Consider the following 19,341-nt stretch of genomic DNA (forward strand, 5'->3'; position numbering starts at 1 on the left):
ATCCCCAGGCCAAAACAGCAAGGTTGGGTATTTCACCTTTCTCTTTAAACAAATTCTCCTTAGCTCAGTTGCCCCAGAAAAACACCAGCATCTGGTGTGCTGTGTTTATTCTGAGGTTACTAGTTCTAAAAATAGTTTTCTGAAAAATTGCCCTCTGGGCTGGGAAGCACACAGGCAGAGTGGTGAGCCAACGAGTAGGAGGCTCTACTGCCTCAGGGGGACCCTGGAGGCCAAGTGTGGGGGACAAAAATGTACTCCAAGACCTCTCAGCAGGTTTGCATAGGAGGGCTGCAGGTGTCCATGAGGACCATGGCAGGCCAGCTCACTGATCCCTGCAGAAGTCTGGCTGGAGCTGTGAGAATCCATGCTGAGCCCCAGAAGTAAGGAACCACAGTTGTGGAGGATGGCTCCTATCTTGAGGCTATGAGGCCCTCACCCTGGTGACATGGGAGGCATATACTGTGTCAACTCTGGATGAGAAATCTGCTTCATCAACATGGTGACAGTTGAAGGAGGCCTTACTAACCTCTGTTGGTCTTCCAGAGAGCCCAAGTATTGGGATAGAGAAAGCCCACATACATATTCCAAAGCTGGAGGGTAGGAAGAGTCAAGATATGATGACTAGTTTTCTTCTACAAGTTCCATGTTTATCCATACTTCCAATTCCTAGTAGAATGTTATTATTTTTAGTGTCATTTCCATTTTTCTTTATATTATTTTCTAAAATCCCCTAAGGACCTAAAGTAAGGAAATTTCCCAGTACTTCTGTTCCTCTTAGAGGTATTTTGGATACTCCTTTGGATATCCCCAAACTGGACAAAGTTAGGAGCACCATATTCTTCCTCCTCAGGAACCCAGCCCTGTCTTCAATGTCTTTTCCTTTGTCCCTGTGTCATCTTATGGTAAAGAGTGCAACTTGACTAGTCTGTAAGAAAAGAGGAGACAGGCTAGCATGCAGCATTCAAGTCCTGGATAATGTTGCACCGGGAATGGGAGAGCGCAGACCCCACCCTCTGAAGAACCCGGCTGCTTCCCTTTCATCCAGACCCCAAGTCACACAGGAGCATCTCCTGCAGAAAACCTGTAAAGCAGGATCCTAGAGGATAAGCTTTTTTGTACTTCCCTGAGGAATTTATGGGAGATTTTAGTCAACTTGGACAGTGGAGATGTCTGAACTTCCAGTGTTATTGATAAAATATATAATTTCCAAACCTTTATGTTAAGACAAAGAATATCAGCCTGAGTATAAGAGAATTCTGGTTTAGAGTGACTGTTCTGTCCCTATCTAGCTCAGATTTTGGACAATTCATCGAAGTTTTCCAGACCTCAATTTCTTTATTTATAAAATGAGAATGTTAGATATTTTCTGTTGGATCTCTCTGGTTCAAAAGTTTCATGATTTCTGTCTAGAAAATGTATGGATTTGTCTACCTTGTCTAGCCTACTACCTAAAAGTCAAAAGACAGCCCTCTGGGGTAAAGTGCAACCCCAGGGAGCATAGCCCTACTGTGTAGGAGGAAACAAATTTAGAAGGAAGCAAGCTTCATTTATTCTGCCTGATATGGTTATCTCTCTGAGGCTTGTGCCCATGCAAGCGAGATGAGGGTACAGAGGAAGGGGAGGGGGACACGCTGTCAAATGTCAAATGTTTAGCAAAGGCTTTGAACTCTGACAATTGAGACTTCCGGTACCTTTTGTCTTATTTTTACAAAAAGGGAGAAGAGGGGGAGAGAAAAAGAAAAGCAGAGAGAGAGAGAGAGAACAGAACATGTTTCAACTGTGAGACCATGGTCATGTAGGTTTCATGCAAACATGAGGCAATTGAGCTCTAAATTACTTGCAAGTAATCTGGACCCTTCTTTGGCTATCTTTTGAAATCTGTGGTTATAATTCTGAACTAACGCTGAATTTCAGCATGTCATGGTACCCTCAGGTGGCCATCACGCTTTGTCTACCTGCTGAGATGGAGCACAGATGATTCAACCTGCTGAGAATTGTGCCAGCATAGGATGACAGCATTCCTAAAGCTTCTGTCCTCAAAGATCAAATACTTGGTTGAAGGAAATAAGCCATATGCATAAATTAAGGAGCAACAATAAAATTCAGCAGTACAAAATATGATGCAGAGAAATGTTGTTGTTGTTGTTTTGGTGGGGGGCAGGTACTGAGGATTGAACTTAGGGGTGCTTGACCACTAAACCCCATCCCCAGCCCTATTTTGTATTTTGTTTAGAGGCAATGTTTTATAAAGGTGAAATACACAGAAGGAAAACACATCTGTGAGTACATTAGTCTAGGAAGGCTGATTAACAAGGTGCCAATGAATGAATATCGAAGTGGGTGTGAGTTTGTACGTGGTAGTTATATTTTGAATCATGAAAAAAATCACATTTAGTTGTCAACCACCTTCTCTTCTACATGTGCCATCAATAGAGTACATAAAATCTACCATTCTGTGCTCCAAATCTTCACATAAAACAAGAAGAAGGACCAGTAAATTCTTGTTCATTTGAATTCCAATAATTGAGTGCAGGAAATTGGTGAGATGGCAAATTGATTAAGAATGAATCCTCCACACTTTGCCTGGGTATGACCGCAAATAATGGCAAATGCTCAGGGCAAACTTTGTAGCCTTTCTCTGTGAACATAAGGCTAAGGGTATAAAGGCAATTTCAAGAACACCATCTCTGGAATTTTGTAATTGGCATTAAGTTAGTTGACTTCTCCATCAAGAATGCAAACTCAAAGGACAAGACTGTATTGTAAAAGAAGAGCTGATGCCCAGGAAGAATCTTTGGAACACCAATCAGGCTTGGATAAACATTGGCATCACAAAAGAAAGCTTGTCAGAAACTAGGCTGTCCAACAGAGAGGGCCTCATTTGAGACCAGGGAGGACCTGCCTGCCAACTGTCCTTGTTCGGGACACCCTCCCAGACTGCATGATGGAGAAAAAGGTTCTTAACCATTTCCTCTTGGAAATCACCATTGAATGCATGCCAGGCTATTCTATAATCTCTTCTCTCTGGAACTTGCCTATTGGATACATGAGAAGTAAAGTGCAGGCCCGATGGGAAAAAAATGGCAGAAACCATGGTTATTCTCCTAAACATTACATTCATCTGCCAATGGATGATGGCCCTGTGTCAGATCCTGTAAGTTCACAAGGATTTCTCGTTACAGGTAGCAAGAAAAGAAACCTCTGACGAAAAGCTGGAAGAGGGGGTTTCCAATGTGGTGGGACTTCTGGGACCCTATGAACCCTGTCAAAATATTTCACAGTCTCCTAAATTTTCCCTCAATAAGCAAGAGCAGAAACGAAAGAAATTCCCTGCTCTGGTTTTGCCCAGGCTGCCTATGGATTAAAAAATCCATGAGAAAATTCTTGGAACTTCAGTTTTCTATCCCCATCTTCATCCTGCTTCTTTACCTCCCCAACCCCAGAAAGAAAAAAAAATGAATAATTCACCAACTGAGGATGAGGATGAGGTGAATGGAGAGCAGGTTTGCTATCTGTAGAGAGGGTCCACCTGCCATTTTTGGGAGGGGAGCCGGAGGCACACCTGTGGGCTCCTCCAGAGCCCACTGCTCCATCCAGAGAGGTGGGAATGACAAGAGGGCCATGGAGGCTCATGAGGACAGGGGACATGACTTCAGAAGCCAGAAGTGGAACCCTGGCCCTGGGAAGCTCTAGTCACATGGATTATGTCCTTGCTCCTTTGTCTCCTGCTTTTGTGACCCTCCTGCCTGCTTCCAGTTCTGCCTTTATCCTGGGGAGCCAGCTGCACCATGTAGGAGACACGGGCCCTGTCACGGCTGTCTCTAGTGTGTTATTGTTAGTGTTACATTACAAATCCCGTTTCCATGCCAGGGTCCCTCGGGGGTCATAACCAGGAGAGGCCATGACCCTGTCAATAAACAGAACCCCAATCCTTAATGTAACCAGTTTGCATTCACTGCTCCACGGGTTTACATATCAGATTGCTCTCCTAGGCGGAATCATTTCAGAGAGGCGCCTTTGGAAGGGCAAGGTACAGGGCACATGGATGCAGATCGGATGCTGATCCCGGTGGCAGTTGAGAGTCAAGTGTAGGCATGGGGCTTCCCCAAAGCCCCCCACTTGTCAGACCATGCTATCCTAGGAATGTTACCACCCATCGGAAGTTTCTCTGACTCCCTCCTTGTTGACTTCTGTTTCTTTTTGAAGAGCCTCTACAATAGAGAGGCCTGAGTTGATTTGTCAGCTATTGAGAGCGGGTGAGTGGAAGAAGACTGAGCAAAGGGAAGCAGAGCGTGAAATACCCTGGCACAATCCGCTCCATGGGGAGACGGGGTTGATTTCAGCCCATTTGTAATCATTTTTGCAAATTAATCTGCCCAAAATAGTGTGTTTTTCTTTCCAAAGAAGAGCTAATTGATGAATGGTGGATAGAACCAAGAGAAATAAGGAAAGAGAGAGAGAGAGGATGGACAAGTGAGCTGGGAGCCAAGGTGCTCCCTAGCAACTCGGGATGCTGAGGCAGGAGGATCGAAAATTCAAGGCCAGCCTCAGCCAATTAGAAAGACCCTCAGCAACTGAGCAACACTGTCTCAAAATTTAAAAAATTAAAAAATTGGGGATGTAACACCTCTACGGGGCATCCCTGGGTTCAATCCCTAGTATGAAGGAAGAAAGCAAAGAAAAAAGGAAGGAGAGAAAGAGAGAAGAAAAAAAAGAAAGAGGGAAGGAAGGGAGGAAGAGGAAAGTAAGAGTCTAATATCTATTCATTCATTTGACAAATATTTTCTCAGCATCTACCCTATGCCAGGAACACAGGTCATACCTGTACACAAATGCCAGGCAAGTAAAAGAAATATAGAAGAGTCTGACCAGGGCTTTAGATAGGGGGCATTTTCTTTTTTTAGTCCTGCATCTAACATCCATGTATCTTAGACATTTTTTTTTAAATCCAGGGTGCTTAACCACTGACCCACAGCCCCAGTCCTTTTCCTTTTTATTTTTATTATTATTTTTTTAAATTTTGAGACAGGGTCTCACTAAGTTGCTTAGGGCCTTGCTAAGTTGCTGAGGCTGGTTTTGAACCTGCAATCCTCCTGCCTCAGCCTCCCCAGACACTGGGACTACAGGAGTACACCACTGTGCCCAGAAGACACTCTTGATACTAACACTTGGGCCTACATAGCTGTCATTCTCCATATATCCCCTTTGCGGGGTCTAATGACAAACACATTCTTAAATGTCTATTGTTGGCACTAGAGTACTGACTTAGAAAGATAAAAAAAGAGTAGTTCTAGACTCTGCCCGACAAACACAGCTTCAAACTTAACTACCGTTAACTTGGCCTGCTTCTAGGACACCATGAAGTGTTTATTTGGGTATGTAGATGGGGAGATGATGAGATAGTTGAGTTAAATGGGTGCTATTATTTCTGCTGAGTTAATTAGACTCAATTACAGATCTGGAAGGGACTTGCAGATGGAGCGTCCAATCCCTCCCCTTTAAATGGAGAAACCAAAGCCTGGAAGAAAAGGCATCTGTCCACAGTCACAAACTCAGCTCCTGGTCCTGTGAAAATTTGACAGAGAGTGGAGAAAGGGACAATAAAAGAGGACAGAATGGAGCCAAAGGACAGGAGCAGGTAACCAAAGACAATTTCTCTTTTTTTTTTTTCTGAGTCTGCTCAGGAACCCTAGATCTACAGAGCTTTGAGGTAAGTTGGACCAGTGACCTCTAATATGAGCCATCAAAGGCATGTGGTCACTAGAAAGAAGCCCTGGGGGCATGCAGTTTTGTTTACTGACATACCCCCAGCATTTAGGATGATGCCTGTGTACAGCAAATGTTCAGTAACTATTTATTGAACAAGAAGACATGCTCTGCAGGTCTTTCATGGTTGAGGATCAGAAATGGGGGAAGATAAAAAGGAGCACGAGTCCCTATTCATCAGAGCAGCTCTAAAGGTGTCTGCTGCACAGTTTCGGCTTCTATGTTCTCATTCATTATCAAGAGAGATCTATTTAAAAGAAAAAAAAATGTCTGAGCCAGTGGCACCTACTCTGAGGTCTGTAATTACTGGGGCCTGCAGAGTTATTATACAAATCACCTGAATTTGTCTGTGGTCTCAGAAATAATACCATTCACACAAAACCAGCATGAATGTTTCTCAGATAAATGCATCTGAGGCTTAGATTAATAAAGATAAGCTCTCTTTTTAAATTACAAATACATAAAATACTTCTGTCATTGAGTGTTGGTGAATGAACAAGAGTATAAATACCATCATCTGTTTAATTCTTTTTATTGATACTCCAAAAGGGTCTCCCTGCCCATAAAGTTTGGAAATCCCTGCTCTGAACCACTCTGCCATTTCACAGATGACATTTTATACTTTTTCTGGAGAAAAGGAACTTGCCCACCGTCCCTCAGCCCTTTGGTAGCAGAGCTGGGTATCAAATTCAGGTCCTGTCTTGTCCTTTTCCTACACAACATGCTCTCATGATGCATTTCCTAACACCTTGATCGGCAAGGAGCTACCAACTCAACTCAATTTATTTCTGAAATAGCACCACTGGCACACACAGAGTGCCAGACCTGTGCCCTTCCAGGCATCATCACCATCTCCTCACACAAACTTAGTGAGGCAAGTGCTATTATCTCCATGTTACAGATTTTAAAAAGGGGAGCCTGGAAGAGTTACAAAACCTTCACAAGGCCACAGAATTAGTAAATTGTAGAAAAACAGTCAAATTTGATGGCTCCAAAGCCCAGATCCTCATGCATTTCACTGTATACAACTAAAGAGTATGTGTTTATGGAAATCACTAGTAATCTGTTGAAATACAATTCAAGGACATCAAGTGGTAGCCCTCATTCATGCCAGCTATAGTCTCACAACTTCTGTGGGCCAAGAGTGGCAGGTCCTGGGGGAGGCCACTAGAGGGTCATTTTTCAGATGGAGAGAGTGGATTCCCCTCAGGGGAAGCACCTGATTGTTTCCTAAGGATGCCATTTCCTGGGCCCCTCTCCACAGGAACTGTGAGAGGATCTCTGACGTGGAACTAAAGAGCCTGCTGTGACTATAATCATCTTGGCTGCTCTGAGCACACCCAAGTTAGAGAATCAGAGGCCTAAGAGACCTCAGGACCCAATTGTAAGGAGAGAATAAACAAGGAGAGAATAAAGAAGCCCAGGAAACAGGGGTGAGCAACAGCCCCAGCTCCGGTTTCCCAGGAGCCAAGCTGAACCCCAGACACAGACCTGACACTTCATACATGGCCACACCCCATGGCCTAGCTTTCTGCAGAGAGGGAGGAGGGGCGCCTTTCGTGTTTCTGGGTGTGCAGAAGGTTTGCGTGTGTTTGTTTAGAACAAAGCCTATGCTTAACTGGTACAAGTGAAACAGATTTTATAAATAGATGTGAGCATGAATGGTTTTTATGATTAGCTTGTTTTCAATCACCATGCTTGACCGGTGTCTGTGTTTGACTAAGTAAATATTTCTGTGGTGATAGTATACACAATACAATGGCCATTATTTAATGTTAATACAAGTACCATATGGGAGGTCTTATCGTGCTGGAACCCCAAAGTATAATAAAAGCAGATAGGAATAGATAGGCAAGGGTGGGCCTTCTTGTACTGTCAGCTTGATAAGACATCTGCTCTTGTACATGTTGGCCTTGCAAGTATTTATGTGGTCATGGGTCTCCTGGGGCATCACTGGGACCAGATAAGATGGCCACAAGTTCCATTTTTTCCTTTTATTCACTTGGTGACCTTGGATAAGTCTGTATATTAATGCTTTAAACATCCATACCTCACTTTCCCTATTCTTGGGCTTTGCTTGCCTCTCAAGAGAGTAATGAAGATTAATTAACGCCTGGCGGAATCCCTGCCTTCTATATTTAGAACAAAGAAACAAGGAAGGGTGGTGCTGAAATAATGCCTAATTATTTTAAGCACTCCAATGTATAAAAGGGAGACAGTCCAGTACATTTTTCATTTGCAACTGGAAATTGGAGAAAATTGGAAGTTTCCTGAAATTAGTAAAGCAGCCTTGTAAAAAACAAAGCCCTGAAGGAAATGTACTAGGCTGCAAACTTTACCAGCTTGCTTTTCACTCAAGAGAGACAATTATGACTCTAAAGGGCATGAAACTGTAGTTACTATCTCCTGACAAAGGGCAGATAAGAATGGTAGTGTTTTGTGCCACAGAAAAGGAGATTTTACATTTCACAACAGCATCAATACTTTAATTTGCCTTTTGTGTTTTAACCCAATAATCTTACACTATTTAGTGAAATGGAGTGATCGCTGTTTATATGTTATCTGGCATCATCTTCAGAATTTGCCATGATTAGAAAAGAATGTTCTCTTTTAGAACTCACTCTTCTATCTGTATGTATCCTGGTAGAAAATATCAACAACAAGGACTCTTAAGATTTGCCTTTACATTTTTCATATAGAAAATACTTCCACACTTATGATGTCACTTATCCTCACAAACACTGTAGATGGGTGCTATCAGCATCCCAATTTAAAGAAATTCTTGAAGCGTTTCTTTGTCCAAATGCAAAGATGAGTGAACACAGAGCTACAACTGGAACCCAAGACCTGTGCCCTCTGAGCCAATGCTTATGGAAGCACTTCTCATTTCCAAATTAGAAATGAGGATTTGGCCCAGGGGCGAGCAGCTCCCTTGGATGGCCAGGCTTGTTCTGATGACTGAGTTAGGGTTCAAGCTATGCTTTCATTTCCTTCTGGAAATGCTGGCCTTTCACAAGCTCTCATCCATCTCCCTGACTACTCTGGCAATCATTCTGGCTGAAAATGGAGTGTTAAGTTGTCTCATTTACTCCCAGGGAGGAAGTCACACATAGGCAAGAAGAGGCAGAGCCTGACAAACATGTTAGAAAAGCGATCTTGAATTCCCAACTGTGTTATCTAATGTAAGGGGATTCTTTCCAATTGATTTACTAAGGTCACCATAAATCTAGGAACAATATGTTGTTAAACATATTTGGAATGGCCACTGGGGAAGGGTTGGTTAGGACAGCATATGGCAGGTGGGCTGGGAATTATCAGATGCATTGAGGTGGGTGGATGACTAAGTTGATCCATTGTTCTGTCTCCTGCTGTGGCTTTGATAGGCAGGTTTCCATGCTCCAGGCAACACCATGGTCCAATCCCTGCTTTAAAAGCATCCTGTGATTCGTCCAGAGCCTGGAATTAGGAAAATCACCCCTCCTGACACAAGGAAATAGCTCGCCCTACTCAGGAGCGAGGGTTCCTTTAAGTGGCTGTGGGAATTTTGTGTGCACATGTGTTCACATGCTTGTGGCCTGCTCATTTAGTCATAGAAGGAAGGGGAGGGGGCTGGCAACCCAGGGTATTAACAGTATGGGCTGAACAGAACAGACCAGTCTGTTGCTGATTTCGGCTCTGCTCTGCTTTCTTGACCCAACTGCCATGCATGTTTCTTATTATTCTGTGGATTTGTTTTGCACTGATGGGTGGGAAAAGGCTGGTGAAGCAATAATCGTGTAAGTGAAAGCAATGACTCTCTGGTGTCCTCTACCAATTTCCCACACTCTTTGCTAATGCCTCAGGGCCCTGCAGGGTTTAGAATTACACCTTTCAGTAAATATTCTTAGACTTGCACTCACATAGTGAAACAGAACCACGTCTGTCATGACAATATTTTACAAAGCCAAAACCAGGCTGTGTGTCCAAACAGTCTGAGCTGAGGAATAACAATAGCAGCTAGCATTTATTGAGTGAGTAGCCCATGGCAGACACTATGCTAAACCCTTGCAAATATCCACTGATTGAATCCTCACAACAATAAGTACCAAAATTATGCACTTTTGACAAACGAGGAAACTGAGGCACAGAGCAGTTAAGTGACTTGGAAAGGTCACACAGGTAAACAGAGGAACTGGGACTCACATCTGTATAGTCAGGTCACAACATCATTAAGTGCTACCTTTATTCAGGGAGCCATGAATGAAACAAGGAGAGAATTGGGAGTTGTTATTTTACCCAGCTACCACATCCTGAATTAAAGAAAATGAGATATTTACTTAGTAAGAGTGAGTATCCCCACTTTTACCAGTAGAGACAACATAAAATAAGAATTGTGTTGTTTTTGTCCCAATATGGTTGCCAGCCATAAAATTAATTACGGCATGTTTATCATGTTTCAGAGGATTTTCGTGGAGAGGCCAACAGGAAAGCTCAGGGGAGAAACTGGCCATGTCTTGTCTGTCATGATAAAGCTACTGACCCAGTATAAGTTAGGCTTTCTACCTGTCAAGCACTTTTTCTAGCTGTGGTGACAAGTTGTCCCTAGTCATTCAAGCCTCATCTTTTTTCCCCGTTGTCCAGTAGGGAGTGAGAGACCGATGATATAGATCTAGGGAGGAGGGCTTTGCTTTTGTCTACTTGAAGCTGAATAACCCATATGAGACAGATTTGCCCACATTGTCTCTGTATTCTCACCAGCTGAGCCATCATCTTGGCTTCTGTAGGAGAAAAGAAGAGTAATTTTGAGATGGTTATCAGGAGGATCTCCTAGATATGCAACAGGAACCCAGAGCAGAGGACCCAATTGTAAGGCAGAAGTCACTATCTGGAGACAGTTTTGTGCTGACATTTTTACCTAGATCCTCTGTAGTCTCCTTAAAAAAAAAAATACATAGTTTTAAGGGATTTAATTTTCACTGCACAGGTGATAATGTTTGTTTAATTCTTGATCATGTGAATATCTTCTGCATAATCATTCTAACCTGATTCCAGATATTTTGTAAAGCAATAAATGTTTCAGTGTTAACAACCTACTTTGTGAATTTAATTCAATGGATATATAGTTCCAATGAATAAGTCCATTCTCCTTATCCTTTCTTATTTTTCTGTAGTAAAAATTATTAGGAAGGTATGTGTCATGTCATCTTTTAGGCTTCAGCCACATTTCCTCTTAAGAAAAAAAACTTTATAAGGACTTATGCTTTTCATATTTCCTCTTAATTTAAAAGAAGATAAAAATTCCATCTATCTGGCAAGAAAGTCCATTATTACCATAAACTTCCCCGAGAATGCTATTAAAAGAAGCCTTGACCACAAGCCTACTTAAGGGAAAAAAATACACAACAAAAAACCTTGGACTTAGCCTTAAGTGTCTGTTAATCCATGACATGTATAATCTAAGAATGTGATAAAATAGTATCTAACCACGAAAAAACAGAATATTTAACATAGACATGCGGTCTGCTACACTGTCCAGTGAAACAGCCAGTTACAAAACAACATGTACCTGTAAGCCCATTTTAAAAAACAAGGACGCGTGTGTGTATGTATGAGTGGTGTGTGTTTTGATGTAGGAAGAGTAGAAAAAAACTCAAGGACACATATACAGCAGAGAATGCACGAACATTTCTTGATTGGATGACTGTGATCTCCTCTATTTTGTCTCTTCACTTGCATGTATTGTGTAAGTTTCTGACAATAAAATGAAATCTTCAGATTCATAATTAGAAATTTACCTTGATGTCCCTACCTGGTATTGACAGAAAACTAGTTCAACTTTACCACCATAATTAATATGAACATTCTGTTCCCCACTCATCTCCATTTAACAAATCTCATCCTGACCAGGATTTGAAATTTGACTGCTTTCTGACCATCTAGATCCTTCAATTTGGATTCTTTTCTGTTGTTATGCATATTTAAGCTTCACAAACCAACACTTGTCATTGGCTTTTATGATTCTTTTTTATTTTCTCAAGGAACTTTATGTTATTAATTAGCCCATCTCTATAGCATATGTTCCCATGTCCTGAGCCATGTGGCTTTAGTTTAGCTTCAGTGTCTTAGAATCACACTTCCTCAAAGCAACACAGTGGTTCAATTCAACAACCACTTCTTGACTATCGACAGGTTCAGAACATAACATTAGGGACAGTGGGAATGATGTCAATGAACAAGAGGACTGAGCCCCTGATGTTAAGGAAGTCAAACACTATCAAGTGAGGAAAACAAAATCAGAAACCCTAATGCAGTTATTTAAAGAGAGTAGACAAGCAACCATTCCAATTCCTGAATCCATCCTGTACCAGTGCCAACTTCTTATAAAATGCTCACTTGCCTTACTCTTGTTAAAGTATCACAAGTTGGAAATATCTCAAAAAGAGAAAGCATAATATTAAACATCTTTTAATAGACATAAACCCTAGAAACCAAGGAGTGGTTGTATTTTCCCATCAGGGTGATTAACTAAACTCCAACCCATATGTTAGGGAGACAAATTAGATAAGTTATCTCCTTGTGTCATCCAAGTTCACTGACTCATCACTCTGGCTATCACACTGTCACCATATAAACACTTGGTTTTATTTTGCAGGTGAGGAAATTGGGACAGAGAGAGGAGCTATATCTTTGTCCTCCCCAGAAGTCCATCTGAAGTCCATGTTAGATTACAGAATTGCCACTTCAGGGGTGGGCTCTAGATCTTTCGGCATTCTTACAACTGCGAGATCCCTCCATGACAGTTGGAGGTTCGAGTTTGAGGCTGGACATGGGCTGGGTTCTTGAGCCAGAGTTGACTCCACCTGCTGTAACACTGCTGAGTACATGAGAAAACCAGGCTTAATGTTTGTGACTAATGTCTCTTTTAGTCTCTTGCCTGTGTGATGATGATCACTATCTTGTTGCCGTAGAGACTGTCAGACCTGGCATCTCTGTTTATCTGCAGAACACTCAGTGGTTTCTGAAAACAGGTGTGGCCTCGTTGAGCCGAGTGAAGCCACAACATTTTTTGAGAAGTTGCTTTGACTGTGGCGGCTTTTACCAACTTTCCAAATATCACTTAGACTATCTGTCAGGGGCTATTTGTCAAAGTCACTGGTAAACTAGTCTCTTGTTTTTTGTTTTTTTTTCTATATATTTTAAGAGATGCAATACCAGATAGACAAAAGGCTTACTGAGGCAAAAACTAGTTCTGAGTAGCAATTGTGTGAGTTGCGGCTTGTACACTAACAATGAGTTCTTGTCCTATGCTGATGGTGTGGCTTCTGAGGTCAATTATATGAAGAAAACCAATTCTCATTTGGTAAATTCCAGTGAGTTATAAGAACTGAGGGAACTGACACTGTCACCAGCCACCATAGATGTGGCCCAACTAGCACAGAGCTCAGGGCCAATAAAGATATTCACATTAGTTCAGAGTAAGAAGGAAAAATAAATAGGCACTCTTAGGCTATGGATAGTTCACAAAAATAACAATCCAAACAAGTGAATCCTGAAAATCAGTTACTGTGAGAAAAGTTGGAAAAGCTGTATATATTTTGCTGGAAAAGAAATATCTTAAGAAAGTCAAGAAATATGACTTCATATAACAAAAAAATTATAAATTAATGCACAAGTAACCAGATCAAGGTTGCAGAGGGCAGAACTAGGTCACAAAAGTAGACTTACAGCTTAAATGGGAGAATTCTTGATTCCATAGAGGCAACAATAATTCCATGGTCTAACAATAAGAGGCTGACTACCAAAGGCGGCTGCTGCTTCAAGACAATGAAAATCCCCCACTCAGGAAGCTAGGCCATGATTATTGTCAAGCCTGCTATGGAAGAACTCCTGAAGGGAGATTGGATTGAACCTCTAAGGTCCTTCCCAAATATAAGATGCTATCTGTCTAATTAATTGCCCGTCACACTCTAAGTATTGTCTTGGTTCTCATCTCTGTGTCATTGAAATTTGGATTCCCTTCTGCCTAACTGTTAGATAATCGAGAGCACTCATATCTTTATATCAGCAGTCAGCAGAAGCAGTGATGGAGGAGAGATAAATTCCTGGACTTTTAATCGGATTCATTAACAGCCCAGAGTCTTGGTTTAGGAAGATGGAGAAGACCATGATTCCCTTCAGAGTTAAATGTAAGTGAATAACAGTGAAATCAACCAGGTGCCCATCTGGACTTTCTTCCTCAAAAGAAAAAAATATATATATCCCTTCTTTTCCCCCATGGGCATTAAAGTTTGAGAATTGCTTGATCTCCTGTGCTTTTTGTTTTTGTTTATTTGTTTTTGTTTTGCTTTGTTGTTTGACCTAGAGTTTTAGAACGCATCATATCATAATAAACACATGGAAACCAACCCACCTTTTTTCTCTCTTAAAAGTATATAGTCTAGAGCTAGGAATATACTCTGTGGTTGAGCCTTCACCCAGCATGAAAGAGGCCCTGGATTTGATCCCCAGCACCATAAAAAATAAAAGTTAAAAAATGAAAAATAAACGATACAATCTGCAAACAAGTTTTGGTGTCAGCTCCATGCCCTCTCTACTGTGTGGGCCCAGGCATGCTGCTTCACTCTCACAGATCCCTGCCTTCTAATTTCTGAAATGGAATAAGCCCTAATCTGCAATTCTAGAGGAATCTTCTGAGAAAATTCATGAGAAAGTGCTTTATGCTCTTTGAAGTAACATTCAAATTTTTGATAAAGTTATTTAACATTTCTCAACTGCAGGTATAGTCTGTGTAAGACAGAAAAAAAGCTCATTCTTCAATCCTCCCACTAGAAATATTTTTCCTCAGAAGCAATATTTCTTGATCCTCCAGTAGTTTCTATAGAAAGACAAATGATGAACAAGAATGATTGTATTTGTAAGTGCAACAGAACATGTGGTGAGCACCTGGAGATTTATGTTTTTCTAAAAATCTCAACTCTAAATTGGCCTAAGATGACCAAATAGACAAGTAACAGAAACTTTCGTTAGGCAAAGCTGAAAAGTCAGGTGATAAGTGTGGAAATTCACAGGGAGAACCATACTGTTAAGTGCCATGCTCCGATTATTTGTGTTTACTAGTTCCAAGGATTTGACATTCTGTCACTACTTTTGCTCTAAAGGGAAAATATTCATAGAGAGTTCCTCCAATGCCTAGCAGCAAAAAAAGAAGCTCCCCCAGAAGAAGTTAAATATTTCACAGAATGAGGGTTAGCAGAACTTCTCACATGCTTGTGGAAAATAAAATGTGTGACCACACTGTGTCATCTCTGCCAATAAATATTTTGTCACTTGAATCAAGCCTTTTCTGCATAACATTGAGTCTGCCTGTTTTGTTTTCTTTAAGCAAAATCAAAGAAGGTATGTAGCCGCAAAGCTTCACTCTATTTTCAAAGGTGCTGTCAAAATTTTACACTTCTAAACTGTGGCAATGAGACACACCCTGAAGAACGAGAGCTTTAAACCTTCACGAGAAAACAGAGAAACCAAGATATCTTGTTATATCTTGTGCACATCAAGAAAAATATGCCCTAACCATAAAGGCCCATTTTAGGGGTGAGCAGAACTGTGCCATTACACAGCTAAGAAGTTGAGTCAGTTGTCTACTTTGCTCCCACCTTTTCTTCCTCCAAGCGTACACCTAAGATTTCAAGCTACTTTACACAACACAAGAGTTTCACACAGGGGTCCCCCACCTCTTTCTGCTTTCAGCACTTTATACTCAAATATTTCTGGACATTAAATTCTTCATCAAGAACCTTTCTGAGGTCCATTGTCATAGGAGAAAATTTTCTAGTGATGGAGACCAATCTTCTCAATTTATCTGTGTGATACCAATGTGGTCATCTTATGCCAATTTAAAATTGAGATTTTCAGGGGCCTGCTTTGTGTGTAAAAATGGAATTTGTGGAGATAATCCTTAAGTCAAAAGAAATGATTGTAGTTGTTGAGGTTTCATACACAATGACAGACTGGCACAAAAGATCAGTAGTCACTGACAAAACCCCTGTCCTTCAGAGAGCTGCCCACGTTGCCTCTGCATGCATTAGTGCTGTGGGAAAGAGATATTCTTCACACTTTTACAACTTCCTGATCAGGTGGTTCACTCATAGGAAAAGGGGCAATACTTTTTGTACTGACACTTTCACCCCAATTCTCCAGACTGTGGAACATAAATCAAAAGCAATTGGGACATTATGAACAAAAACTGAAAATAGCTTCTTGGTACACACAGATGGCCAATACCTGCCCATGTCTACTAAACAGTACCATGTTATTGGTGGATGACCATAGTGACTATCTGGGTTTAAATTGAGTACTAAATTGATGCATTTATGTCATTAACAAATTAAATTTTAGTTACTTAGACATGAATTCAAAAAACACTTTTTGAACAACAACTATATTAAGGTAGTAGTAGACTGGTTGCTGGAAATATACAGAGAATGATTTATGGTCCTTGGCCCAAGGAGCTTTATTACAATGTATTGGACAGAAAAATAAATGGATAGTACATTAAAATATATTTTAATGTGATTGGGGTATAAGGAAAACTATAAGGGAGGGGTACCTGGTATAGTCTTATGGATCAAGAAAAGCTAAACACTGGGCTTTGTAGGACTTCTTCAAGGGTGCCACTGGAAGGACTAAGGTCTTAGAATTATAACGTTGAGGGAAATTATGCTTACTACCTGTGCATAAATACTCTGCATAAAACCTAGACAGACACCCCAGCAGCCTCTCCAGTGAGAAGCAACTGCCTCCCCTGAGGAGGAACCCACTATTTGACAAGGCACTCTCCCTCAAGTCTAAGAGATATGTGGTGTTCTTTGACCTTCAGCATGGAAAGATAATTGGATGGTCTCTGCCCTCAAGAAGCCTATGTTTATTATAGCAAAATACAACAATAGAAATTAATTATGTCATATTTTAATGATCATGTAAATGACTGATTAATAACTAGATAAAATAATATTAAAATAATTACAGATAAAATAGATGATGACATAATAGGGAGAAATGTTTCAGGCTTTGAGATTCATTTTGTCTTATTTCTGCAGTTATCCATTTCAAAGTTATCACTTTGCCTCAACAGTCTATTATTTTAGTCTATTATGCTGTTCAGAATCCCTGTGAAAACTGCCTTCAGCTCCTCTCTGTTTGGTCCCTTAGAACTTGGAATTTCTTTTAGCTACCATCATAGTCCACCAGAGATCTTCAGATGAATTTCTGTAAATAAAGTGAATTATGTGATTGATGCTGTGCTTCCAAAGAGCAACCTTCCATCTATCAGGATATGAAGTAAGAGAAGCGACCAGGAAGGGACCAGGAAAATCTTCTCCCCTGGGAGTGCGCTCCTGAGCATAATTCCCTTTTCTCCAACTCTACACTTCATCATTAGGAAAAACAAACATGGTCCTCCGCTATTCAGAGCAATTCCCCAGCAAAGGACAAAGAATAAAATGCAAATAAAATAAGAGTGAGATTCTACATCTCGGCAATGTAACAGTCATGATGTGAACATGAATGTAGTTGTGGCTTCTTACTTGCTGTACTCTGAGTGGCCTCCTATCCTTCCTCATCCTGCAGGATACATGCAATTCTGAGGGTGAGCCCTGGTATGGGCTGCAGCTATTTTAAGCTACTAAACATAGTCTTAAGCTGCAGGGCCACCTTATCTAGAAATGGATGATGAGGAAGTCTACCCATCATGGTCAGTGGAAGAGAATCAAATATAACGAAACCAATAGAAGAGTCCATCAGGATAAATGTGATGAGGAAAGGTGGTACAAGGAGAAAGAAGAGAGCATCAGAGAGCACTCCTGTGGAAAAGACCAATGCTCGGACAATCATTTGCTTCATCTCTTTTTCTCCAGAGTGATGAATGGAGAGTTCCCTGAATGGCTCTTTAATGATTGTTTAGAGAAAAGAGGTGGCAGCACTAGAAGAAATGGCTCCCTGACTCCCTGGACTCAGAGCTAGCACTTAATTATGGTCTTGTAACATTTGCAAAGAACTTCACATTTTGGACAAGCTGAAATTAGAAGTTCAATTCAGGCTACCTGGGTAGGTTGGAAATGCCTCCCCCTACTTTGATTGCATTGGTCTCCAGCCTGCCCTACAAAAGTGCTGTTAAAAGGGCTACAACTTTGCCTTGCTTGCCCTTCCTACTCTTTGGAGATTTTCCTATAGCTTCTAAGAATCTTACATCAAAATTTAGCTATTTGTAATAGTTTAATTAAAGTCCCTTCCAGGAAAGTTGTAGGGGGAAGAGGGAGAAATGTAGTCCTTGGCATACTCATATATTTCTGCTTTTAGTGTTCTCTTTCTGCCTCAGGCTCTTTTCCACATAATTGTCCTGATTGGCCAAACCCAGTGATTTTCATCACCACATACTGCTGCAGGATCTGCAGAGTGATTCTTCCTTTTATATCCTGAAATGAACATCCTATGAGCATGGGTTTCCAAATAAAATCATTTCAATTAAAATATTGATAGCCTGGAGGTGCACATTGTATATACTTAGCTTAGGACAACAACAACAAAAAAAACCAGATGAACAAACAAGAGTTTAGGAGTTTCAATAAGTGATGCTCTGTGCAGGGGTGCTTATCTCTAAACACTGCAGAAAGTTGCAGGAGCTCAGGGACATGTCCTCAGCACACCTGCACTCAGCATGGATGGCTCATACACAGGAGGCTGGTTTGAGACAGGATGACACTTCCAAAACAGGTGTCATCCAATGAGCAAGAGGAGGCTCGTAGTCATTTCAGGGACAATCTTTGGTGTAGAGCTTCAAGAATATCCTACAGCTATTTCTGTGGTCATAATTTCACAAGGCTCCCACTCAACATCATTTCAATTAAAAAGATACACTCATAGTGGGCCTCTTGTGTTTTCCAGGGTAAAGGGGAATATCACTAACCTAGAAGTGAGGGAGGCAAAAGCACATGAGCTTCTGACCCATACTGCCAAGTTCAAATTCCTACTCTAGAGCATAACACCCATGATTTGAAGTTACCTAATAGTTCTATATTATAGTTTGCTTCTTTACAAAGCAGTAATGATAATAGTTCATGTGTTGTAAGTTTATTGTAAAGGTTACATATGATGACATATTTAGAAAACAGTTTAGCTATAGTTCCAATTGATCAACAACTCCTTCTAAAAACATTAGCAAGGTGGGAACCAGCCTTTCATCTAAATCATATCGGTGCCAAAGAAATTCTTTAAAAGTTGAAAAATCAATTAATAACTTCCCCTGCATTCTACTCATTTAAAAAAAAAAAACTTTTTTGAAAGCCATCACAGAAGAATTGAAATCTGCAAAGCAAGTTATCAATATTAAGAGCTAAGGTAAGGATTCTAAGTCTAATATAAGATGGTCCTAACCAGCCAACACTTACCTTTATGCTATCATGAAACTCTTCTAATTTAGAACTCTGCCTCATCTTTAACATTTTTATTTGCAATCATTCTCATAAAGTCATTCAAAAGCCTTTTGTCTAAGGACTGGACATTGATACTGTCCCTTGTGAATTTCACCTGAAGTGACAGTAT

The sequence above is a fragment of the Marmota marmota genome, unplaced genomic scaffold (assembly GCF_001458135.2).
Source record: "Marmota marmota marmota unplaced genomic scaffold, marMar, whole genome shotgun sequence".
Lineage (NCBI taxonomy): Eukaryota > Metazoa > Chordata > Mammalia > Rodentia > Sciuridae > Marmota > Marmota marmota.